General features: G+C 39.4%; 1 protein-coding gene across 1 annotated transcript in view; it reads left to right on the top strand.

Moving 5' to 3' along the window:
• Positions 1-26,238, top strand: part of JAKMIP1 (janus kinase and microtubule interacting protein 1) — a 182,588-nt gene that overhangs the window by 10,988 nt on the left and 145,362 nt on the right. Inside the window, exon 2 of the mRNA XM_064151471.1 lies at positions 25,849-26,044. The gene's annotated coding sequence lies outside the window, so the exon portion shown is untranslated. The remainder of the gene's footprint in view (positions 1-25,848; positions 26,045-26,238) is intronic.

Genomic DNA, 26,238 nt, shown 5'->3' with positions numbered 1-26,238 from the left:
TTTTACCTAATTGCTTCTCTTCTTTTCCTGAGATCTCTGTAGGATGGAATATACATTGCAGTCTGCACAGATCATCTGTATCTGCACTTGTGTAATACACTTTTGTTAATATTCATATCCTTAGGCAATTTTTATCATAAAGTAGTTTTGTGTCAAGTTTTTTTGGAGCTGCCCTTACACGAAGGAAAGTAATAATTTTTTCCTTCTTGTTAATAGCAAGCTACTTTTCCTAACTTCTGAGTTTTCTTTTAGTTGGCTTACTCCTGAGTTACTACTTTGTAAATCTCCAAGTGTAACAACACTTCTAATTGTTAAATATGCTACAATATAGTAAAATATATTTATACTTTCCTCTTTAGTTTTTCACCTCATTGTGCAGTGTGTGATATAAACAAAGCCCCTAGGTGAATGGTGCTGGTAAGATGGTTCAGCATCTGACCCTTATTGTGCTGTTCATCCTACTGACCAGGTTTGGGAACAGGATTCATGTCTCACTTCTAATGCAGCTCAGTCTGGGAGAGAGTAATGTGATACACTGGAGACAATGTACTTTTGAGATACATTCAAATGCTGCTGATTTTCTTGCTTTGGTTTAAACCTGAAAGATGGAAAATATCAGGTTAGTTGCTGAATATGGAAGGAAACAGAAGAGAATTATCTTCCATGAAGGGCAGGTTTCCATGTTTCAGATAGTAGCTTAAGGTAAGAAGATGCTGGCAACAGAAGTCTTCACAAAAACCTTGGGTAGCAGTCAGGTTGCATTACACAAAGTGTTTATGTTGTATGCTCATGATGCAGAAATAATGCCATAGTTGGTAGGTGCACCACATGGTGTAAGAGATAATGGGATTCACATTCTGGCTGACTCCCATCACAGACTAAAATCTCTCATGTATTTGTATGCAAAGTTAAACAAGCTATGGACTCAGATTGCCAGTCATCAAATTTAGTATTCTCTTCCTTTCTTCTTTGTATTCTTTCCTTCTATTGCTAAATGGAGGTAATTTTTTTTTGTTTGGTTGGGGTTTTTTTTTGTTTTCCCTGTCGTAGTAGTTTTTTTTTTACTGATAGAACATTTAAGTGGGATAGATGTAAACTATTTCTCTTTGACACACCTCATTGTTTCCTTTGTGAAAGACTAAATTAGTGGAAGAACTTTTCTTAGCTTTGCAGTGAAATAATGAACACTTGAAGCCAAGCTGCTGTGTTTATGGTCTGTTGGCCTTGTTTGGCTTTGGGACTGCTGTGTCTCCATTCCTGGTATGGTCACTATTCTTTAATTATTGAAATCTGTGGACCTGATACAACAGCATTCTAGTGCTCAAGAAACTGTGGTGGCCTGAAACTACATCTCTTTGAAATGCATGTTTGGTTCTTTTCCTGTATGTACACTGACAGCAGACACAATGTAAAGAAATTAACTAGTGACACTGCAGTTCAAACTGTTTTTATACATATATCATGTGTTGAAATAACCTTCAAGCTAGCAACCCAGTCTAGAAGGCACCAGCACTGCATTGTGTGATGCAGTATTTTTCTGATGTTCGTAGCTGGGCCTGTTATTATTCCTGCCCTTGTTTCTTAGATCACTGTTTTAAATTTCATGCTGTGCTTGATATCAAGCAGTACTGACTCTGCTTGGCAAGATGTTTGCAGTAGGTGACTTGGGTCAGAAAACATGCTCTGAAAACCTTCATCCTTTCCCTGCCTCTTTTTGTCGTCTATAATCTCAACGTACTGCTTTTCCTGTACACCTTTTGTCACTACAGCTGTCTTTTAGCATGGAGGAGTGAACTAAAGTCCTTTTAGAATTTCATTAATGCCACTTTTGATCAGCTGACAGATGTTACCGAGTGACCGACGCTCACCCTGGCTCCTGCTGATCCCCAAGTGCCATATGTGTCTGTTAGACAGGTGGCTGTGTGCAGGACTCTCAGCTGGGGAAGCCTGACTCCCAGTGGATGCTCTCTAATAGATGAAGACATTTCTAAGATGGATGAACATTCATGTCAGTAGATTTTTAAGGCAAAAAAAGAGGCCACTGTGCTAATAACTCGGTTAACATAAAGCATCTTCCAATAATGTCTGTGTGCACTTATTAACTTGTAAGTGTAGGCATCTGCTCTCTCTAGGAATGCTGCAGTGCCAATGAACTCAGCAATTTCTGTGCATACCTAATTCCATTGACTGCTTATTCCCCTGCTTCGGGAATCTTTTCCTACTGACACTTTGGTGATGGCTATGCAGCAAATATCACACAAACAAAAAAATCAAGTTTCTGTGTGACAAACGAAGGGTTAAATTTGGCAGAACTTTATTTTTAGCTTTCTGATTATATTGATCAACTTTTTTAACAAGAGTGTTCTTTGTGCTGTGCAGTAATTTTTGCAGTGAAATTGTGCTCTCATCATTGAGTTGACATGAAAGAGCAGGGAACTTGCTGGCAGGCATATCTAGGTTAGGCTGCAGTAACTCATTAGAAGCTCCTAAAGCAGGATTACATAAATGGGACCCTATCTTCTCAGGTTAAATATAGTTTTGTGCTTTAATATGTGGTTACCATAAAGTCACCCTGTATTGACTGACAACAGTAGTCTAATTTGTTCACCTCTTCAATGCTGTGCTTAAAAACAAACCAATGGAAGCACAGAATTTGCAGGTGAATCTTTCATGGAATTAATTGTGAATTTAGCAGCGTTATATAGGGTGGGATGGGGTTTTTAAACAAAAAGGTTAATGACCTAGTCAGATTGGAATAAACTTGAAATATATACAGCATATTTTTCACCTATCTGCTTATTTCTTTAATCCAGTTACTAGATTTTTTACTTTCCTGGTTTGGGCTGTTATCTTGAATACTTCGCCAGAAGCACATAAACAAGTGATTTTTCAATATATCACAGTCACAAAGAAAATATAGGAAATATTAACAGTAAAAGAAATCACAGTTCCTCTTGGCCTCTTTTTGTAGAACTGCTGAATTTCCATTAAAATTATATACTGAGTCATAAAGTTGTACAAACAATGTTCCTTAATAAGGTGTTGAATATCATTTTACATTACTACTTAATAAATACTAAACTAGTTGAATCATTACTCAGAAGCACTGTTTCCAGGGACATTATTCATCAGCTTCTTTTTTTTTCCATCAAAAGGCTGAAAAAAAAAAAAACCAAACAAAATGAAAATGTACAAATGCTCTTATCCTAATGTGAGAGTTCATACATGCTTTAAACCATTTATCTGCAGGTTCTCACCTTAATCTGCAGGCCAAATAAAGAGGTAGTTTTCCATGAAGTTGACAGGATATATAATTTTGTGAATGTTTATATGGAGCTCTATGTTACAAGTTGTACACAGCAGTCAGATTGAACAGATTTATTTTCCAGTGCCTTGATGTGATGTTCTGGTCTGAGAAAGTGTGGTGGCACTGTGAGATTCATTGTAACAGCACCTGTGTTGATTAAGTTGTTGGGTAAGCTGCGTGGCATTTGACAGTGCTGAAGTCTTCAGCTTCTGTCTGTTACACCGAGTTGCATTTCTCAGTGTAGCATTGGAGATTCAGATTAGATTTAAAGAACAAATTTGTTATGTTGAGCACTGGAACAGGCTGTGAAGAGAAGTGGTAGATGTCCCATCTCTGGCAACATTCAAATTCATGTTGGATGGTTCTCTGAGCAACCTGCTCTGGTTGCAGATGTCCCTGCTGACTAAAGGGGGATTGAACTAGATGAATTTTAAAGGTTCCTTCCACCCCAAACTATTTTTGATCCTATAACCCTAACAAGGTTATGCCATCTTCACCAAGTACAGTCCAGTTCTAAGTTCAAGCTACAGTAGAAAATGTAGTTTTAAAAAAAACCCAACAATCCTGTGAGTATCTGAGAATTTCTCCTGGTAAGTAATTTCATGCAGCAAAAAATTACTGAGTTTTAAGTTGTATATTTGCTGGCATTTGAAACAGAGGGTTTACATTAGCAAGTTACTGAGGATGTAACAAAAAGAATCCATTTCACACTCTTTGCTAATGAAAAGGAAAAAATATTGACCTTAAGTCTTCATTTTAAAGATTAGGAGCTGTGGCAATCATATTTGGTATATATAGAGCAAATTCAATTCTTGCTGGAACATTTCCATTAGAAACACCTCAACGTTTTCATGACAATCATCTAAAGACAGAAATAAAGTTGTTCTTATGCACTAGAAATGTAAAGAGTAAGAGCTCAGTTCCCAGAACATAAGTAATGTGATTAGAAGCCAATAGTTAGTGCTTCTTGTTAGCTTAGAAATGGCTTAATCAGAAAAGTTGGTCAGTGATGCAATCATCCACTGTCTTCCCCACATCACGTGGGCCACATCTTTGATGGATAAATGTTTTCAGGGTGCTTGAGGTTCTTTTCTGGTTGAAGGAAGCTGAAGTATCTTGGAATGATAAGAAGAACACATGCTTTTTTACTAAAGAATAATAAGAATTTGGTACCTTAGACCAGGTGCATCTTAATACAAGGTATTTTCAGCAGAACTTTCCTAAATGGAATATTCAAGACGAGAACTGGAAGAAGTGTTTCTTTTCAGACTTGTAGGGAACAAATAGGCTTGGTTATTACATTCTGTTTCCATTGACTTTAAAGAGCCTTTTAAACCTCTCCTGTAAGGCAAATAAAATGTGAAAAATTGAAAAGATTTATTTAAAAATCTTTATTTACAAACATTCTAAATCTAAAATAGATGTTCTTAAGTTTACTTTCTGTCCCTCCCCCCCCTCCCAATTATTATGCCAGACACAGAGCTTTTGTGAAGGACATGTGAAAAAAATCACATATTCTCCCAGTTAACTAGTGAATTTTAAACAATCTTGGCTTTTTGTTTGCTTGTCAGAAGAATAGCTTCTCAGATCACATCTGACAATGCAGCTAATACCTCCTTTACTTCTTCTTAGCTCTCTGGAACAAGGACTATTCTATACTATTAATTCTAGCTTTGTTGTCAAGACAATAAATGTGATAATGCATCCAGTATGTTCTAGCATGTGTTAGAAGTATTGTAGACAGGCACCATATGTTTTAACAAGATGTGGCTTTGCTAGTTTGAGTCTGTCTCTCCTTGAGCTTTTTATCTGTACAGCTTAGGTGATTTTATAGATGATGGGTTTTTTAATCTGGAAGAGTCTCTTACACTGTTTTAACAGCTGTGGGTTTTATCCCTAGATAAAGATACCATGTTTATGTGATGAGCTGTTTTCAGCTAGATTCTCTGAGCATTTCTGAAATTCCAAGTAGTAATTGTTAATGCTATCAGCAAACTAGTTTGTCCAGATTAAGTTTGAAATTGATTTCAAGTCATACACTAACGGATGCTTCCCTTCGGGGACTCCTCTTCAGGGAGTCTATGAGTAGATGTTTAATACATTGATAGATGCTCTAGGAATAACTGCTGTAATAACAAAGATATTTTCACACAAGATTTTACTTCAGAGAGTGTGAATGAAGTCAAATTGCTCCCTGTAGTCTGTCAGGAATTCAGCATCTCTCCTGCTAACAAGGTATTTTGCAGGTATGACTATAAAATTAATTTCTATCTGAAGTCACTTGTTCTATTTTATGATTTAAATTATTTGTAGTGCAAGAGTTGCCAGAAGTGTAATGCACGGCTTCGTAGCAAGGATGCAAGTTCCCCAACTTCTTCTGAAAAAGAGAAGCTGTAAGAAAGTGGTTGTAAGGCCAACAGTGACAGGGCAATTTTATTTTCATCTGGAATTTCCTAGGCAGATGAATGTGCAGACCTAGTGCATGGAATTGCTGCTGCACACCCTAGGTGGTTAATAAATATGTCAGATTTACTGTTTATGGGCAGTAACTTCTATGTTCTTAGAAGTCTTGGCTTGCTTACAGTGATGTACACTGATTGAGTCCAGATTTTTTTTTCGTATCACTGGCAAGTATACAAATTCTTTCTAGGCAGGAAAAGTGAAAACGTTCAGGTAGAATGCAGGTCATTTTTGCCTTCTGTCATGTTCTTTACCTTTGATTCTGAATGGTTCTTGCTGTTGGGACAGCCCTTTGCTGATGCTTTGTGCAATCTGTTCATACTGGTATCTGGCTCTTGATGATTCTGCCACAATTAGAATGGCAGTGAATTGTAACACACATTCACAGCATCTTTTTAGTGTGAACTACATTTTATTTATCTGTTTAGCTAGATGATCTTGAGAGAGGGATAATGGAATTTGAGTAGGACCTGTGTACACTTGTTTTATTTGTTTGTGGCTTTTGGTAGTTTTTCTGTTTGTTTGTTGTTTTTGTTTTGTTGTTGTGGGTTTTTTGTTTTGTTTTGGTGTTGTTTTTTTTTTCCCCAGAAAGCTGCTCAAAAGATCTCAAGGTGTTGCTCTCTTTTATTCTCTGACTATGTAATATTTGTGAACATATCAGGTTGTTATTGGAGTTGGAAGTTGATTTTAGTGGAGTCATAAAAATACAAGAATAAATAAGATAGATTGAAAAGCAGTCATAAGGTAGAAAGTGGGAAGAAAAATAATATGCGTGGGGAGAAGAGCTACAGAAAGGAAGAGCACAAAGGAAAAACTGATTTTTATCTTTTTCATAAGGAAGCAGTCATATCCAGTGAGCTGACAGAGTTTTCTTTGTGTGCACATAAGGGCGACAGTGAATTAGATCCACTTTAATGAGCATGGCAGTAGAATCTGTGTGTATGACACAGTCACACAGTGATCTGAGCTACCCTAAGCATATAATTGCAATTTTGTTGAATTAAGCAGAACAGGTTATAGGAATGATAGCAGAGTACTGGAACTTCCAAACAGATGAACCTGAAGGTTTCTACTTTGGTATTTTAAGGAGTTCTAATTTTCATTTCTTAATTTTGCCTTCTCCTGATGCAGTAGAGAGCCACATGTTACTCTTCAGAACCCATGTACTGTTGTATTCTTAATTGCTTTTTATTTCCTAAGCTATACTTTTACTGCCTAATTGTGAAGACCCAGGTGGTTTTCCTACCTGATGGAGTCTGCATCTGATGTCTGGCTCAGCATTCTTGCTATAAGTGTTTCTTGCTTTAAGAGTAAAACTTTGGACACTATTTAAGGCTGAATAAGTGAAAATGGTGCGACAATGGTAAAAGTCTTTTACCGTTGGACGATTTTATTTCCAGGAAATCCATGTAATCAAAAATATTGTATAGATGCCATATGTCTTTGATTGAAAATATATGAAGATTTCCAGAATGAATGTCAAGATAGGTATTCACGTTTTACAAACAACTGCTGCCTTCTTTTTATAACATCCCTTTGATTCACAAAGTTTTTTCTGATAGTTGCAAGCATGATAGAGGTCTACAAAAATAAAAATCACAAGAACTGTACCTAGTATTTGCATATATAAACACTATTACGAGGCAGGTATTTATTCTGTGTAACTGAAACAATTTCTTCTTCTATGGAGTACTAAAACTTTTCTCAGAAACTATGTTGGGTATCTCATAGCTTCAGCTGTGGGTTTCAATTCACTCAGCCTGCCCTCAAGTCATGGCTTGCATTTTTTTCATTGCTAAACCAGTCACTGCTCACTTGCATTTAACATCTTCAGTGTTCCCAAAGGGGATCAGGTCAGCAGGTGCATCAAGCTACCATACATTGGTAAATTGGCTGCCTTTAGAAATGCTATTTCTAGATGCTTTTTCCCCCTCAAATTCAATCAAAAGAAGGATCCTTTTATGTGGCTGTAGAAGTCTTTTGTTCACAACAGAAGTAAACCTCATACAAAATATTATAGAATGCTAGTTCCCTATTGAAACTAGGTCACTTTGTATGAAATAATTAAAGATTTATTGGCCCTTTGGGAGGAACCTGGATCTCTAGACTAATCTTTGGTGCCCTCGGTGGAAGATAATGAATCAGTCATTTTCTGTGCAGGCACTGCAGTCATTAGAATTGTGTGAAAGGCTGTGACAACCTGCTCTTCCAATTTGCACCCTAAAGATGCAACAGACACCTGCTTCTCTTTTTGAAGAAAAGGGCATGGGAAGCTGAACTAAAAAAGAGGGTTTAGAGCTGTGTTAAGTAGAGATGCTCATCTTACGAAATCAGTCACCAGAAATACAGAAGTGATGCTGTGATGCAGTCCTCTCTTAATTTGGTACAGGTATCTGTCTCCAGGATCCATTTGAAAGCAAGGCAGAACTTAGTTTAATGCATGTTGAGGTCCCTTTAATGCAAACTGTTCTATAATTCTCTGACTTGTAAGGTTAGTCCCTCTTATATAGTCTTCTAAGTGCCCAAGACTAGCTAGCAATAGCCAAAATATAAGTATGAAAACAATGCAGTCAAATGAACAACATATTATCCCCAACTGTCCTTGTATCTGTTAGGTCTTTTTAGACCTCTTAGGTCTTTTCAGACTTTTTCAGTTTTGGGAGAAAGAAATTGATTCTTGCAGTAAAATGGCAGTCAGATATTCTATAAAGTGTTAGTCTTGATTCTGTTGTAAAAGCGTTTGCATAATGCCCTTGGGTCTTGTAGTAGCTGCTCTGTCTCTTGCATTGTGTAACAGGAAAGTTTGTCCCAGATAAAGATTCCAGGTATATTTACATCTACTAGGGTTGGATTTGGCTTGTTTTCTTCAAACAATTATTTTTAAAGAAGAACTTTGCTATTCTTGAAAAGCACAGCCTGGCTTTCCTGGGTAGTGCCTCATACTTGGCCAAATAGTAGTAATGAAAAACGGTTCAGTGTTCATGTAAGTCACTGGGTGCTTTGAGCAGGGTTTGTTTGTGCTCATGGCTTTACAGTGCTGAGGGTTGTTCACCAAGAATGAAGCACAGGCTGGTCCATAAATTAATGAAATGCAATTTACTCTTCTGCAAAAAAAGTTTTCCTGTCTTGTTTTAAAGATAGTTCAAAGTGAAGCACCTCTTCCAAATGTGTGTGTCTCTTCCCTTCACATACAGTGTTCTTGAAGTAGCCTAACAGTTCAGATAGCTTCACAACCTCATCATCTGTGACTATCAGTGCTGCTTTGCTGGCAGGTTTGTAAGCTGCTTAGTCACCTTGCAGAAGGGGCAGCCAGAGTTAAGAGTTGGTATTTTCTAGACGTGCAGAAGGGCTGCTCTCTCTTTCTTAAGTAGTTCTGCAGACAAAATGAAGTCTAGATCTTTAAAAGTAGCCAAACTCAGCTGCTCTGAATTTCTCATGTGAATTACTAAGGTTTTACAATGAAAATTATTTTGTTATGGAGAGGGCAAAAGTCAATAGCAAAGTATTTAATGTCCTTAGTGTAGCCAGGAAAATAATAAAATTAGTCCTGTTCTGATTTATATAGTGCCCAAAGGCAGCTAAGCTGAATAGAAAATAGTTTCTTCCATAGTCTATTCTTTTACCTGGATTTTGTATATCTGTAAGAAAATTTTAAGTTAAAATAAAAAGGCATTGTGAATCAGGTGTCTGGTTTTAAAATATAACTTACTGTAGTAATTGCTTTTTGTCATTACCAGTGTAATTTTCCATGGCAAAAGAACATATTTTGCTTGCCTCTGATTTTTTTTTTTAGTTAGGAAGCATTTCCTTTTTCTATTGAAAGGACATATTTGATAAGGGGAAAAAAAGGCTTTAGAGAAGTAGTCTGTTATAATTCTGCTTTTATTGCCTCTTATTATTTAAGTATTTTATTTTTTACAGTCAAGATATTTCCTGGGAGTACTTTTTCACCACTCCTGCATTTCAAAAGCATTAGTACAAGTTATGTCCTATTAGAGTCCTAATGAAGGTTTCCTGGGGAGGGAAGGTTGTAGATAGAAATTGACTATACATCTCTACTTGCATGCTGCTGGTCAAGAATGCGTTGCTCTGAAAGAGTTGGTTGCTTGTTACAGTGCTAAGGCATTGATAGTATTGTACACTACTGATTTCAGTTAATTTTTGAGAAGGCTGGGAAAGGCTGCATGAAAGTGGCAAGGTGCACCTTTCATACTGGCACATCGGAACACCAGATCATAGAGCTGCTCATGCCTTGCGGTGGGCCAAGGTATATTTGCTGTTTTCAGAGCAATGCCAGTTAAATTCTAACACATTGTTTGTTTGTTGTTTTCACTTTTTCTTAGAAGTTGTGCCCCTGACAAGGTTGAGTAATTGCAGAGGAGTCAGCACAATACTTATCAATTATTTATTGTACAATTAAACTGATGCTTTAAAGAGAAGAAATGTTATGCTGATCCTGTAAGATTGAGCTTGAGATTCATTCTGTCTACACAGACCCTCTTACTCAGGTGGCAAAGACCTAGTTCATTCAGACAGAGAAAGAATATAAAAATCCAGTTTAGCACAGAAATGTTATTCCTGAGCTCCCCAGCATTAACATAATTGCATTGTTCAACCTAGTGGAGTAACTGTTGTGGTTTGTTTGGTTGTTTGGTTTTTTTTAATATACATGTTCCTGTGAAAGGTGATGGCTCAAAAAAGAAAAAGTGCATTTTAGCAACTTCCCACTACAGATACTCAACAGCAACCTGATTCCCAACAGCTATGAACTTGGACTCAGTTACCTGTTGCATTAGGGAGTCTCATTCTTGCCAGAGTCATCCTGGAAAAGGAAAATGCATGGAACAGTCCTAGCACCTGTCAGTGTCTTGTATCAGATCTATTGCAGAAAAACTAGATTTCAAGAATGTGAAAGGGAAAAAAGGCAACCAGCTCCTCAGCTGGTTACTCTTCCTCAGTGGTTCCTTACAACTGTGCCAGAATCTGTGAGCACGCTATTTGCGTGTGTTTTGTGCTATGTCATGTGCAGCAGTTTTCAGAGTGTACTGAGTTAACAAATCCTTGAGGATATTTCTCTGTCTGTTCTGTTTGCGTCTTGATTTGCAGCTCATCGAGCTGTAAATGAGTAGTTCTTGATTACTCTGGAGTTCTGCCATTTGTATGTTAATAACATTTATAAAAGCTTATGCAAGGATAGAAAACCAGTGGATTTTCTTCCTCATTTAACTATCACTTCAGGGGGTAAATTTAATTTCTGTCATAAAGTTCATGTAGTTTCTTCTGTAATTTTTGACGACTGTGAGGTTTTAATCAGAAAATCCTAAAAACAGCCCATGGGAAGATAAGGATTCTTAGTTGGTTGGGGTGTTTAAGAATCTCTCAAAAGCCATTCTGAATTCAGTTGATGTTTTCTGGGTTGTTTGTTTTACAGAACCAAGATTTTGTTTCTTTGGTAGAGCCAAAGTGATGTTTTGCTTGTATCAAAACAAATGATTAAAGCCATTCAGTTCTAAAGCAGTCTGTTAAAATCTTTGAGGAGACAATGTGTGGAATTCTGTACTCTGGCTGCTTTCAATCCTTAAAGAAGCCCTCCTGTGCAATGCTGCATTTAAAGCATGTACTAAAAGTGCTCTAAGTATGGTGATTGATAAGGCAAATGCAGTGAACTTGAGATTGTTGCCCTTTAAAAGTGCCTTGACACTCCTCTAAACAATCAAATTATCTTAAGCCTGACATTTAAGTGACCCTTAAATTATTGGAGAGACGTTTGAGGAATAGTCATGAAGATGCTCAGAGGGCTGGAGCAGCTCTGCTATGAGGACAGACTACAAGAGTTGGGGCTCTTCAGCCTGGAGAAGAGAAGGCTTATAGTAGCCTTCCAGTATCTGAGGGGGGGGGGGCCTACAGGAAGGCTGGGGCGAGACTATTTACAAGGTCTTGTAATGACAGGATGAGGTGTAATGGGTTTTAAACTGGCAGAGGGGAGACCGAAACTAGATGTTAGGAAGAAGCTCGTTCCAATGAGGGTGGCAAGACACTGGCACAAGATGCCCAGGGAGGTTGTGGATGCTCCCTCCCTGGAGGTGTTGAAGGCCAGGTTGGATGAGGCCTTGAGCAACCTGTTCTCGTGGCGGTGTCCCTGCCTATGGCAGGGAGTTGGAACTAAATGATCTTTGAGGTCTCTTCTACAATACAAAATGTATTTGGCTATTGGTCTGTTGTCCTTCTTAAGAATAAGATGGATGGATAAAGCACTATTAGCATAAAATTATTCAGATTGTTCTTAATTGCCTGTCTGATGGAGATGGCTTCTCAGAAAGGTGTGATAGATCTAGGTTTCTTTGAGTTTTCTGTCTGGCTAACTGATCGTACTGGCTCTCCCCTATTCTTCACACTATCTATCCTCTTACTCTTTTATCATCTGCTCACTGGTTAACCCAGTAAGGATTTTACTCCTTTTCGTCTTGGCAACAGCCTGTCACAGATAGGTGTTGTGTTCTTGGACAAACAGTAAACAAGGAGTGTATGCATAACAGAGAATTAGTTCTCTGAGTGTAAATCATGTTCTCCCTCTGCAAGCATGCTGATTGCTAGCTAGAGCAGTGCCAATACGTATTTCATAAACATAGGAACCAAAAGGGAAGGGATCATTTATTCCACTGCACTACAGGGATAAAGTGATGACTTAGAATCATAGCATCAGTCAGGGTTGGAAGGGACCACTAGGATCATCTAGTTCCACCCCTTCTGCCACAGGCAGGGGCACCTCACACTACATCAGGCTGTCTAGAGCCTCATCCAGCCTGGCCTTAAACACTTCCAGAAATGGTGCTTTGATCACCTCCCTGGGCAACCTATTCCAGGGTCTCACAACCCTCATGGTGAAGAGCCTCTTCCTAACATTCAGTCCGAATCTACCCATTTTCTAGCTTTGCTCCATTCCCCCCTAGTCCTGTCACTTACTGTTACTGTTAGGTGAAATAGTACCAATAAATATCAATTATTCTATAGGTAAAATTTATTTTCTCCCCCAGTGCAAGTGTTTGGCTTGGTATTTAAAAACTGATGGGATGATAATAAGGTGTCTATGACACACATATTTATCCAGTACACTTTTTTTTTAATTCTGAAAGCATTTTTTTCTGTGTTAAGTGTTCAGTGGTCTGAAATTAATTAACTTTGAACACATCACACCTGAAATACAATAACATCTCACACTTAGCAATGTTTCAGCGTAAAGTTTAATTGAATTTTGTTTGTTTTACAACAGCTGTGTTGCTTTCAGCACAGAAACTGCTCTGCTTAAAAAAATGTTATGAAGAATCCTACTAGCATGAAAAAAACTCCTAAGCGAATGCTGGCTGTGTGATGACAGAAGAAATTCAGAGCCAATTTACTCAGGGTGATATGTGTGGAAAAGAAAACCAGTGATGAGTGCTAGGTTTTCATTTATAGTAAATACGTGCAACCTGGTGAACAGCTTATTTAAAGGCCTTGGGTCCATGCTGAAATAAAAAGAGCAAACCCAACATCCCTTTAGGTGATAGGTGTAGGGAATGGTAATTAGCACTCTAATGTCCTAAATGCCACATTTGGAAGATGTTTGGGAAACAAGGCTTTTTGGCTTCGAAATGACTAAGCATAAAACATGGTAGACAGTGACAATCATGACCCAGATAAGAGGCAGTTCCTTTGGGAATACAGAGCTGAGCACATCTGTGCATTCTCTGAAGTAGCTGCCAGAAATTTGGCTTGGCAAATGCTCTGTAACCGGCACGTACGTTTCCGCTGGCTTTTTGTCAGAAGTTATTCTAGCTGATAGTCAAGAGGGAGAGAAGGGGTTTCTTCTTCCCACCAAAGGTTCAAAAATAAATACACCCCTCTCCATACTTCTTTCAAAATACTCATGACATTTTAGCACTGCAGCTTGTTTTCTACCTCAAACTTTTATATCCATAATATTAATTTCATTTATAGTTTGTCAGCATGACATCTGTTTCTCAGCCATACAAGTTACATGCAAGTAGGCTGCATCTTCCCGTTCTTGCCTGCAATCTTTTGTTTCAAAGAATGTGATCATTTGCTTTAGTACCAAATTCCCTGGGATTTCCAGCAGAGCAAAGGATTTACTTGTACATGAATAAAAGCAGTGCAAAGGATTTACTTGTACATGAATAAAAGCAGTGCAGATACAGCCATTCATGAATGGGACTTCACATGGTGACAGGCAGAATGTGCCAGCACCAAATGCTAGTACCCAACATATGTTGCTCACTCTCTCTTGACCTGTTCAGTTGTTGAAGTGCATTAAGAAACTTGTTGAATATTCTTGAGTACCACTGAGATGGCTGGAAAACAAGTTATTGTGTTTCAGCACACTTTCTGTAGAGTCTTTTCTGCCTGGTAAACAGATCCAGCATGAGCTTCCCAGCCATGCATAGGTTTCAAAAGCATTTCTATGCAATTCCCATTCCTTGGCTTGATGTGTCTTGCTCTGTCTGCTGGGTATTGCACCAACAGAGTATTCAGCCTGCCCAGGCTCGATGGGTTCATCTCCTGAATGGGGTAGGAATAAAGGGAGATGATGTACTATCGTGCTCTATTGGCAGAAGTTTGCTCCAGATCAGTTTCAAGTTGCTCAGTATAATCTGTGTCCTGGACTGAATTGAAGACACTTGCTATAATACAGCTTACTCAAAGAAAGTCTGGAGCAGTGAAGGTTTACAAGACTAACTTTCCTCTCTGCACGTAACATTCAGTGCTGCGCTATCAAATTGTCTGAGACTGCTGATGTAAGATCACCAACTAGAGTGGCCCTCAAAGGGAATAGAAGTTTACTCCTGGTCTGTCTTCCTCACTTTTAAAGTATTTGCAGTTTTAAAGCCTGAGTAAGGATTTTTTTTTTTTTTTTTTTTTTTATATATGCCACTCAGAATTTGCATCCTAGGCTGTATCTGAGGAAGTGTAGCGAGCAGGTCAAGAGAGATGACTCTGCCCCTCGACTTTGCTCTGGTGGGACCTCACATACTGCATCCAGCTCTAGGGCCCCCAACACAAGAAAGATATGGGCCTGCTGGAGTGGGCCCAGGAGAGGGCCATAAAGATGATCAGAGGGCTGGAGCACCTCTGCTGTGAAGGCAGACTGAAAGAAATGGGGCTATTTAGTCTGAAGAGAGGGCTCTGGAAGGACCTTGTAACTACATTTCCATATCTGAAGGGCACCTACAGCAAGGTTGGGAAAAGACTGTTTTAGAAGAGCTTGCAGTGGTAGGATGAGGGACAGTGGTTGTAAACTGGAGCAGGATAGAATTAGGTTGGACTCTTTACAATGAGTGGTGAAATACTGGAACAGGTTGCCCAGAGATGTGGCTGAGGCTCCATCCCTGAAGACATTCCAGATTAAACTTAGTGTGTCCCTGCTGACTGCAGGAGGTTGGGCAAGATGGCCTTTGAGGGTCCCTTTGAACCCAGTGCAATCTGTGAATTTATGACAAGACAATTACACATATTTGTGTGTCCAAAGTCCTTCACATGACAGAAAGACAAAGGTTTCAGCTTCCAGAATGAATTCCTGTTTCTCCATTGGTGCATCTTACTGAACTTAAGTTTAATGAAAGACTTATTAGGCAATTCAGTCCATTTAGCTTCTCTTGCATGTGGTTTCTTTATTTGCTACTTTGCCTCAGCAGCTATGCAGTGTATAAATATGCATGATGTTCATTTAGCATTTATATGGGCATGAGCAAATGCACCTGAGTTGCCCTGTACAGAAACAACTTGTTTCCTAAGTCTGAACAAACTGAAGTCTGTTTCTTATACCTTATCCCTGAAAATTCCTTAAGCAAAAGCTTGAATTCATGATTTTAGCTTAATTGATTTTGATATGATTAATTAAAAAGTAAGAAATTGTCACATCAGCATTTAGCAAAAGTTTGGAAACTGCCATCTGGCTATGGCTCCAAATAGTACTGTTTGCTTTAAATTCCCAAGAAATCAGCAGTCGCAACAGTGATACTTCATGATGTGCATTTAATTTCTCAAAGGTTTTGACAAGCTATACACAAAACCTTTCTTGTAGCTCTACAGCAGTCCTTCCTTTTAAAAGCCAGATCCTTAGGGATACTAGTGGTCTTAAAATACATTGTTCAAAACCAGAAAATTTGAGATTAGTACATTTAAAATTCCAAGCACAATGAGAGCCAAGTGCTGTGCCAAGGATCTTTGCCAGCTGGAAGCCGATATGGTGTGAACAACTGGAAAAGTAGAAGCTTCTGCTTTACAATGCTACAAAGATCCTGGAGGATCACACAATTTCCTTAAAATTTCCCACTCACTTGAGCCACTTCGTGGCTATCTTTACAAACTCTTGGAACCAACTTTCCTAAACATTAAGTTTAAAAATGAAAAGTAGCTGTCTGAAACAGGTCAAAGATCTGGAAGGCTTGAAATAGATTTTGTTTGAACAGGATAAAATTATCTGTCAAGAAGGGATGGATAACTTGTCAAAAACCCAGTACAGAGGCAGTCCACCATAAAGCTGCTATTATTTTCTAATTCCATAGGGTGTATATTGCTAAGCACAGACATGTATGCATACCAAAAAAAAAGCCATGCCTGCTCTAATTAGAAGTACCAATAAGCTGGGAGAAACTTTGGTTTTAAAATTTAGCATGAGCATTCATTACTAGTATTTTTGTTTCTTAAAACATAACTCTCTTTAATTTTGAATCAGTGTTGCAGGATCAGCTAGCATATACTCGAAAATCAAGGAAGCCAAAGATAAAATTCAACACCTCATCTACAAACTGGTTGTCAACCCATCATCCAAGTCCCCTCCCCTCTGCCCCTGGACACATACACCTCTGTATTCCTCTTCATAATCCACATGTAGTGCCGAGTATAAAGGTAGTAAAACTTGAAACCAAACAAATAGTTTACATCAAATCTGCAGCTTCACAGCACTTGTCATCCAAGAATTACTGTACGGGTCAGTGCTCATACTTTCCTTTTGCAGACAGCATAAGCTAAGGGAAGAGGTTTACTCAAGGTCACCCAGTGAGTCAGCAACAAACTGTGAAAAGGGCTCGGGGCAGCTGAGTTGTATGTGCTTGGACTGCAGCTCAGCAGCTCACCCTGCCTGAGAAGAAATCCTGCACTTTCTATACCTGAGAGCATCCATTAGCTCTGCTAGGACACAAATTGAACAGCCTCATTGGCATCAGGTTTGTAGTATATTGTTAGTAAGTGCTTCAGTTCTGACAGCAAAGTTACAAATACCTGCTTTGTGCATAGAGCAGCTCAGGAGCTCACGGAGCCTGCATGCTCGGTTAGGAATTAATCACAATCATAGAACTGACACATGTGCACACACCTGCAAATTCTGTGCTTTTCAGGGCTCTCCTTCAGATTTTGACAAAGATTTAACAGTTAATAAATATCAGAATCCAGCTAGCATATTATTCCACCTACTCATAAAAGGGCTATTTTTCTGCTCAGAGACAGCACTTTGAAATGATTCGCAGGAGGAGATGACAGAATTTTCATTCTCCTAGAAACCTCAGCATGTCCAATTGAACAGAGAGAAGTGTAACAGAAGCAGAAATTGTTTGATACCTTTCAGTAAAGGACTTCACATGAGTTTTAAATGAACAAAAAGCTTCTTTCAATTAAAATCACAGTAATGGGGGATGGGGATAAAAATTCCAATGTTCTTCAGGTACTTGTCTCTATGGAACCCAGTGATGGAGTGGCATCCCTCTCCAAACACTGTGTCAAGGGAATGATGTAGAGATGCAGTAGTATGTAAGCATGATGTTGTTAAATTCTAGGTCTCTGTGAATTTCAGTCCAATTGCTTACCAAACTGAATTCTTCAGATGTCTCTTCCATGAGGGTTTCATGCCTGACAGTGGCATGCTTCACAGCAGATCATACAGAGACATTACAACGGTTACTGCAAATACATCTACCAGTCAAAAGGTATTTAGGTGTTCAGAAATGCAAAGAGCTAGTGACATTTCTTGAAAGAGGTGGCCAATATATGTTGTGCAACCACAGATTTATCAGTGCCTAAGACTGACAAGCTTGTTTTACTGCTCTGCAGAGAAACAGCTAAGGCTTTGGCACTTCTTGTTCTTCAATTCAAAAGCAGCACCAAAGCCATACCTTTAGATTCTAAGACTATTGGATACCAAAACTACAAACTCAATACATGTTGGTTTTTTTTGTATACTGCATTATATATTCCCACTGCCTCATTTACTCTCCAATCTTCATGATCTAGAGGGAATGAATTCTGTCTCACCTGTTGGAGACAAAAACTTTATCACTTCTTTCCATTCTCATCATATTAGTAACTTTTGTATGCCATGAGAACTGAATACCTTTTCTTCTAGAGATGTTCTGAGTGATAGATATCTAATTAAATCCAGAACAAGTCCTCTTAGCTCAGCATAAGCTGGCCTTTTGAAGATAGCTTCTTGTGTTTCAGATCTGATTAAAAGATTGCATGCCCAAGACTGTGTCTAACTCCTTCACTGATATCAGCTGGATTTAACAAAAGCTAGGTCAGTGTCCCTGCCTGCAAACAGAAGGGCAAGAATCCACTAAGTTATACTTCACTTCTGTATTATCAAGTTTGGTTTCTGCCTTTTCTAGCAGGATCTGGAAAGACCAGCTGCAAAAATCTGAGTGTTCTGAAAATCTGGCTACTGTGGCCTTTGCAAATAGATTAAAGAAACTAATCTTGTTCACAAAGTTAAAAAAAAAAAAGAAAAGTAGAAACATATTTCAGGCACCAGGCTTTGGGAAGTCCTTTCCCTTTCCACTCCTCACACATTTCTCTCCTACATATATATATAGACACACATATATAAATTAGCATACACCCAGTGACACATGCTATACACCAAAGCAGGGTAGCTGGAACATGCAACACTCCAGTAAAACAGCCACACTGCATAGTGGTGACATGGAGCCAATCTGAGTGGCACAGCTCATACAGGACGTATTAACACTTCCCCTGATGTTTCAGAGATCTGTTCATACAAGTGTACAAAATCCTCACCTTTCAGGAGCATGAGCATGGAGACTGGGCACAAGCACAAACCTGCTTCTAACATTTCCACAAAGGACTTCCTCACAGTTCTCATCATGGTGACATATGCTGAGTTTAAAATTCCTGCTGGCCTCTTAGCAGGAACATAGCTCAGCTTATTTTACTTTGCCAGCTCACAAAGTTCAAGATCAGCATCTCTAACTACAGCTCAGTGCTGTTCTCTCATTTCCACACCTGTGCAGAGTGAACCACCATCCCCATCCTATTAGTTTTTGCAGGTTCATTCTCACAGCATATGCTTTATTTATTTTAATGTCCTTTTACACTACTACATTTTTAAGAGAAAAAAACCCCACCCAATTTCCAGAATAAGTGTAAGCTAGCTTGAAATTTGTTTGCTTTGTAAAAACTTATTAATGCTTTTTTTTTTTTTTTCCTCTAACATTCTTCTCAGGAAATACCAACTCAAAATGTTTTATACCAAATATAATTTTAGTCATAATTCAGTTAAGATGGTTAAGTTGTTTGTGTTTTAAGGCCAGGCTCGATGGGGCTCTCTCCAGCGTAATCTAGGGTAGAGTGTCCCTGACCATGGCAGGAGGACTGGAACTAGATGATCCTTGTGGTCCCTTCCAACCCTGACTGATTCTATGATTCTATCTCAAAAAAATTGTTTGCAGTACAAACTATGACCTGATCTGTTTTCCTGATGTACTTGAAAGTACAAATTTCTTTGCCAGATTCTATGTAACATCTTCCTTAATAGAAAGCATAAAATAATGATGTTTTACAAGACAAATAGTGCATTTTATTACTATCTATAATTTGAATGCTGGACTGAAATATTCTGAGAAATTCTTTGTCAGGTTTGTTGTTGTTTTTTTTTCCTTTTTTACTGTATATTTATATAAACACCTGCCAGTAAATAGGTGCCAGATGAAATAGGCTGCTGCTTGAGTCAGCAGAGATATAGCAGAAAAAGAGAAGTATCATATACATGCTACTGCATCAAAATATCCATATTTATTAGGGACATTGGAACAATAAAGTCAAGGAAAGTGCAACCATCAGCAGAAGTGCACATGTTACTGATAAAATTTATTGAAGGAAGCATGCAAAAGGGATGCAGTCCTTAGACACAGTTCAGCTGGCTTATGCTTAGTCTTCTCTACACAGCAATATTTTATATATATTTCTTAGAGGTCTCTGTATAAATAATACATAAACCATGCACATACATCCAAGGTTAAAAAAAAAAAGACCCATGTGGAAGTTGCTGTGCACCTTTTCTCTAAAGTAGGAAAAGAGAACTTTTTCAATATCGTGTCGCTCAGAAGCCCTTAAAGGGGTTGACATGGAGAGATGTGTATTGTAAACTGTTTCTGGCACAGATTTACTTTGTTAAATGGTAAGCTACTGCTGTAGTCACTGGTTGGACCTTGCCTGTTGCTGTTTGAGCTGTGGAGGCTCTTCAAAGGAAAAAGGAGATAGACCTAGACCTTGTAGCCCACAGAGCCTGCATACGTAGACTGCATGTGACATTACCCCAGTTTTCAGAGGAACTGAAGTAGGCTGTTCTGCTTTCCAAGCAGAAATCTAAATTATCTGTCCACCTTTTATGTTTCCAACCTTCTGCTCTGTTTAAGAGTTAAAGTAGACTAAGATGTCCTGTATTTACAGGTCTGGCTAGAATCTCAGAATCTGAACACCTTGCCTATTCTGGATATCTAAATGAAAGGATGGACAATAGCTATCAGTGTTTTCTCTCTCTCTTTTAAATGTGTGTTTTCCCCAAGATATGAAGCTACCTGGCATGATAAAATAATGTGTGGGAAACAGATTTTTTTAAACAAAAATTCTATGTATTTAAATCTATAATTAAAAAATAAACAAAAAATCCCCACAAAGCAAACAAACCTCCAACCCTTGCAACCAAACAAAAAAAATCACTCCTCAAACCATCCATGGATACTTTCTGGCCTTTCCTAACTATTTGAGAAGTGTTAACAAGTGTTGCAAGTCATTGCCAGCCAAACAGAAGGAAATCCTCCACTTTAATAACACTGAACTTTTGTCTAGAGTGCCTTTATGTAATAAAGAACATAGCTGAATCAACTTTCCATATTTAGCATGTACTGCCAGACATACAGGATATGAGTATATTGGTGACTTTCATTCACCAAGTGGAATTAGGAATTTATCAAACATCATCTCATCTGCCAAATTATTTCTGTGATGGTGTGGTTCTTTGAGGAGTTTTTCATGTTCATGGTATATTTTGAGTTCTGAATGAATTTGAACAAGAGTGGCTTATGTTCTGTTTGTTTGTAGGTTAGCAGATACATTTCTGCAGCAACAGCTTCACCTCTTTATCCTTCTCCCCCTGCCATGAGATGTAGATTTAGCTTAGCGGTTACTGGAAGTGAGAAATTAACTATCCAATTATTTTAAGTTATTTTTGTATTGCTGTGTCTTTTAAGAAGCTGTAGGAAGATTACTGAAGGATTATTGGGTCGTAGGTTTCCAGAGGTTGCTAATAATTTGTTGTGAATAGCACTGTAACAACTTCTAGAGACTGGCATAATTAAACATTTCAAATTTCCCATGGTTTCTGCAAGATTTATTCCCAATTAGTTTTCTTTTTATAATCTCATTGGCATGCAATGCCACTGAAACATCCTCTTCTAAAAGCAAATATTGTCACTTGGTTATACTATTTTTATTATATATGCTGTTATTACAGCAACTTGAAATTGCATTTCCTAGATCATGTTTTATCCTCTCAAAAGTGTTGTAAATGCTGGTTTCTTTACATAAGGAGGCCACCTTGCTGAAAACACTATTAGCACACTATTGATTTCCAGCTTTGCTGGATAGTTTAAGCACAACTATTAATATTAGTAGTGAGTTTTCTAGAATCTTAAGAATTTCTCATTTAGAAGGACTGGTATTGTGAAAAACTTTAAACTTAAGTACGTTTGTAAATGTAGACATCTTGCCTGGTAACTTACGAGTTTGAAGTTGTGAGTTTTTTTTCTTTAGAGTCTTGTGGGTGTTGTTCTGTTTTGCTCTCCTCTTACTGTTCAGGTTACTCTGTTTACTTGTTTTTGACATGTAAATTCTTGCCTTCTCTTAGATGTTTCTACATTCACATGTTGACAGTTGAAAACGTTCTCATTCCCTTTTATTCAAATGTATTCAGATTGCTTTCTGAAGGCCAAAGGAAAACAACAAAATGTTTTATATGGAATAACAATATTGGAATATTTATGAACAGGGCAATTGAAAAAAGAACGATGAAGGTAGAGTGAGGTCAGATGTATCTGATGTCATAAAAAATAGAGGCTCTTTGCCTCTCTCTCTCCCTGAGGAAGTTTGTTCCTATATAAATAAATGGAATTCTAATTTTTTCCCCAACCTTCTGTGCTGATTAGTGATGCTGACTAAGCTTTTTCAGCACTTTGATCTCCTGCTGTGTTCTGGCCCTAGTTGTACTTTCATCCTCTTCAAGTCTCTCACAGCAAAGAATTTGGCCCTAAGGAAATGAGTATGCAGACCTCTTTTCCCCCCCTTTTCTTTCTTTCTCCATTAAATACTGCCTTGATGGCTGCCTGTATTGAACAAATAAACTGGTGTGCTATTCCTTGAGGATTTAGCTTTTAAGCCACTAACAACAAAATCGACTTGGTAACCTTAAACAAATCACCAGAACTGAGTGCAGTACTTCCCAGCAAAGGGAGTAATTTAGGAGACACATTTTGGGGCCTGGTGCTGATGGATGCAAGCCTGATGGAGTTTGTGTGAAGCACAGCTTTGGCTGTGAGGACTTAACTGTGTGCATGGTCATAGACGTGTCAATCATATTCCAGTGCTGTTCAGTCAGGGGATCCTGTCTGGCTTCAAGTTTTCTTGCCCAAAAGCTAGGGAGCTTGATCAGGTCTGTGTTGCCTGCCAGCCCTCTGCTTTGGAGAGCCCAGTATGGCCCTGCATGCACTAGGCATTGCTGAAGTTTGTTTGCCTTGTCTGAATCACTTTTAATCAGTCACTGACTTGTAGTTTAACTTACTCTGAGGACACTTTTACACTCCTTTCTGTATTGCTCAGGGTAAATAAAGATGATGCCATAGGTGCTTAGAGGCTCTAGGAAGTGAAGTAGATGATATTCATTAAGGAATTTGATTTTCTTCTAGTTGTTAATCTTTCAGAGTGCTATTTTTCCATAAAGATATCCCCATGTAGATTTATTTCTGTAAGTAGATTTTTCTGTACATGGGAATTTTCTACCCAAACTAACATGTGGTGCATATCAACGCAAATTTGAATGCTTCAGTTGTTTCCCCTTGCAATCAAAATATGTTGAAATCTTATCAAGAAATGTGAGGTGAAACAATGTTGAGGCTTTGTGCATCTCTTTTGATTCTTTTCAGAGAAGAAATTGACATCTGTACCTTCACTCTACAGGCTACAGAATACACAGACAGAAGCATAAAATTCATGGGTTTTGCATTTCTGTTTTGTCTCTTTTTCAACAGGACACATGATGATCACTGCTTTATGCGGATGGATTTTTATATTGATGAAACTCCATGATGACTAGTCTGTATGTGACAATTATTATAGGTGGCCACCATGACATTCGAGCTTGGAGGCCAAAACCCAAGTAACTCAAGTTGAAATGGAATGCAAATGTAGTGTTATCTACACTGAGTTAAGTCACAGGATCACAGATCACAGGATATCAGGGGTTGGAAGGGACCCAAGGAGATGATCACGTTGTTGTGGAGGCAGGGAATTGATGTGGCTGAGTCAGGGACGTATAGAAAAATGGAGTTAGTTTATTTTCCCCAAAACCCACCCCCAAAACTATACACAGAAATCAATTTAGTTTTAATTTCCAGATTCAGTCAGATTGAGAAGATCTTACAAGGATACCCTAGGTAAATTTGACTACTTTGGAAGTCAGGAGTGGGAAAAGTCTGAGCCTAAAGTTTGCTGACAGGTGAGTCAGGCTGTGTGAGAGAAAGGGCAGGCCAGATGCTTGGCCGCTGGCTCTCTGCCAGAAGACCTCCGAGGCTCCTTAAGGCCTATCAAGCCTGCGTAAAGGGGGCGCTTATGGTGGGAAGCTTCCAAAGCAGGGACGGCCCTGTCCCTCAGGAGCTTGTCCTTCGGAGCGCCAGGGGACTCTTTCTGCAGGAACCATCCAGGCGGGAATCCCAAGGCGGGAAGCCCCCCAATATTCATACTCTTCCTAGACCAGGAGCTGAGTTACCGCTGCCTGGGCAGGAAGAGCACAGCCAATCCCCAGGCCGACTCCAGCACGGGCACTGCGCGGGGCGCCCCTCGTGCCGGGAGGAGCCTTTGCTCCCTGCCCTCCTGCCTGCAGGTTTTTTGTGCCTTTTCCTCTCCCGTTCAGACCACAGAGGGAGAGGGATTTTGGGGTATACCAAACTCCAGGACAGAGTCCAACCCCCCTGCCAGAGCAGGACAGTACTATCTAACGCAGATCACAGAGGAACACATCCAGACAGGCCTTAGTCTCCAGAGAAGGAGACTCCACAGCTTCTCTGGGGAGCCTGTTCCAGTGCTCTGTGACACTTAGAGTAAAGAAGTTCCTCCTTGTGTTGAGGCAGAACTTCTGCTGCTGCAACTTACACCCACTGCTCTTTGTCCTATCACAGGGAGCAAGTGGGCAGAGCCTGTCCCCCACTTCTGGCCAGCCTTCAGGTACTTACAGACATTTATCAAATCCCCTCTAAGTCGTCTTTTCTCTAGACTAAAAAGCCCCAGGTCCCTCAGCCTCTCCTCATAAGCCATGCCCTCCTGTCCCCTAATCATCCTTGTAGCCCTCTGCTGGACCCTCTCCAGCAGATCCCTGTCCCTCTTAAACTGGGGACCCCAAAACTGAACACAGTATTCAAGATGGGGTCTCACCAGGGCAGAGTAGAGGGGGAGGAGAACCTCCCTTGATCTGCTGGACACACTCTTCATAAAGCACCCCAGGATCCCATTGGCCTTCTTGGCCACAAGGGCACATTGTTGTGCCATGGTTAACTTGTTAGCCACCAGGACCCCCAGGTCCCTCTCCACAGGATTGCTTTCCAGCAGATCACCTCCCAGCCTGTACTGGTGCAGTTTATTATCCCTCCCCAGATGCAGGACTCTGCACTTCTCCTTGTTGAACTTCATCTGGTTACTCTGTGCCCAGCTTTCCAGACTGTCCAGGTCTCTCTGGATGGCCACACAGCCTTCAGCTGTATCAGCCAAGCCTCCCAGTTTGGTGTCGTCAGCAAACTTGCTGAGCAGACACTCTGTGCCCTCATCAATGTCATTGATGAAGATGTTGAACAGGACTGGCCCCAGCACTGATCCCTGGGGAACAGCACTAGTCACAGCTTTCCAGCTGGACCTGGCACCATTGATCACCACCCTCTGAAGTCTATCTTGCAACCAGTTCCTAACCCACCTCACTGTCTGCTCTTCCATCACACTTGCTTGGCTTGCTCACTAAAATGTCATGGGAGACAGTGTCAAAGGCCTTGCTAAGGTCAAGGCAGACTACATCCACTGGTTTCCCTGTATCTACCCATTCAGTTATGGCACCATAAAATGCTATCAGGTTAGTTAAGCATGACTTCCCCTTGGTAAATCCATCCTGACTACTCCTGATAACCTTCTTCTTGTCCAAGTGCCTTGAGATGCCCTCCAACAGGAGCCGCTCCATCATTTTTCCAGGGATGGAGGTGAGGCTGACTGCTCTATAGTTTTCTGGAACAGGTCTCTCTTGACCTGGTCTAATCATCAAGTGGTTTAAGCAGCTTTCATCCTGTTTCCATTGAGGATCATCTAGCAAAGAAAACCATGAATTAGACTCTGTATATGTGTTTTTAATATGAAAAAGATGCCACATTTGTAGTTTTACCTGAGCTTCTGCTGCTGCATTTTGTTGGCCTATGTAAATGTTGTTTCATTGCATTCTGTTACTCAGACCTGATTTGGATTACATATTTTGTTTGTTTGTTTAACAGATGATGTCACTAATACTGCTCAGAAATCTCTCCTTGCTGATGGAAAAGAGAATGTGCCAACAGAATTAGGAGCTGTGTTGTGGAGAGTCCCAGTCCAAACATACCCAGTGACTTACCTACTGGTGCTGCTCAGTCTTCACCTCTTCAAGTTAAAATCAAACACAACTGCCTCAGAAGCCAGTGGACAAAAGAAAAGGTACTGTGTGTTGCCAGCATGTTTGTTGGGTAGGAGGAGATTAAATGTACAATACAGATGTGATGTTATCAATTCAACAGAGGTAGTATCACTTGAAGCTTCATATTTTAATTTGGGTTTGTACTTAGATTTTTAAACCCAACCAGATTTTGCTGGCAGAAAAATAAACTAAGTTCATGCTAAGTTTTTGCCTT

The sequence above is a fragment of the Pogoniulus pusillus genome, chromosome 11, assembly GCF_015220805.1.
Source record: "Pogoniulus pusillus isolate bPogPus1 chromosome 11, bPogPus1.pri, whole genome shotgun sequence".
Lineage (NCBI taxonomy): Eukaryota > Metazoa > Chordata > Aves > Piciformes > Lybiidae > Pogoniulus > Pogoniulus pusillus.
The sequence above is the reverse complement of the archived record's forward strand: the minus strand, read 5'-3'. Positions and strand labels throughout refer to the sequence as shown.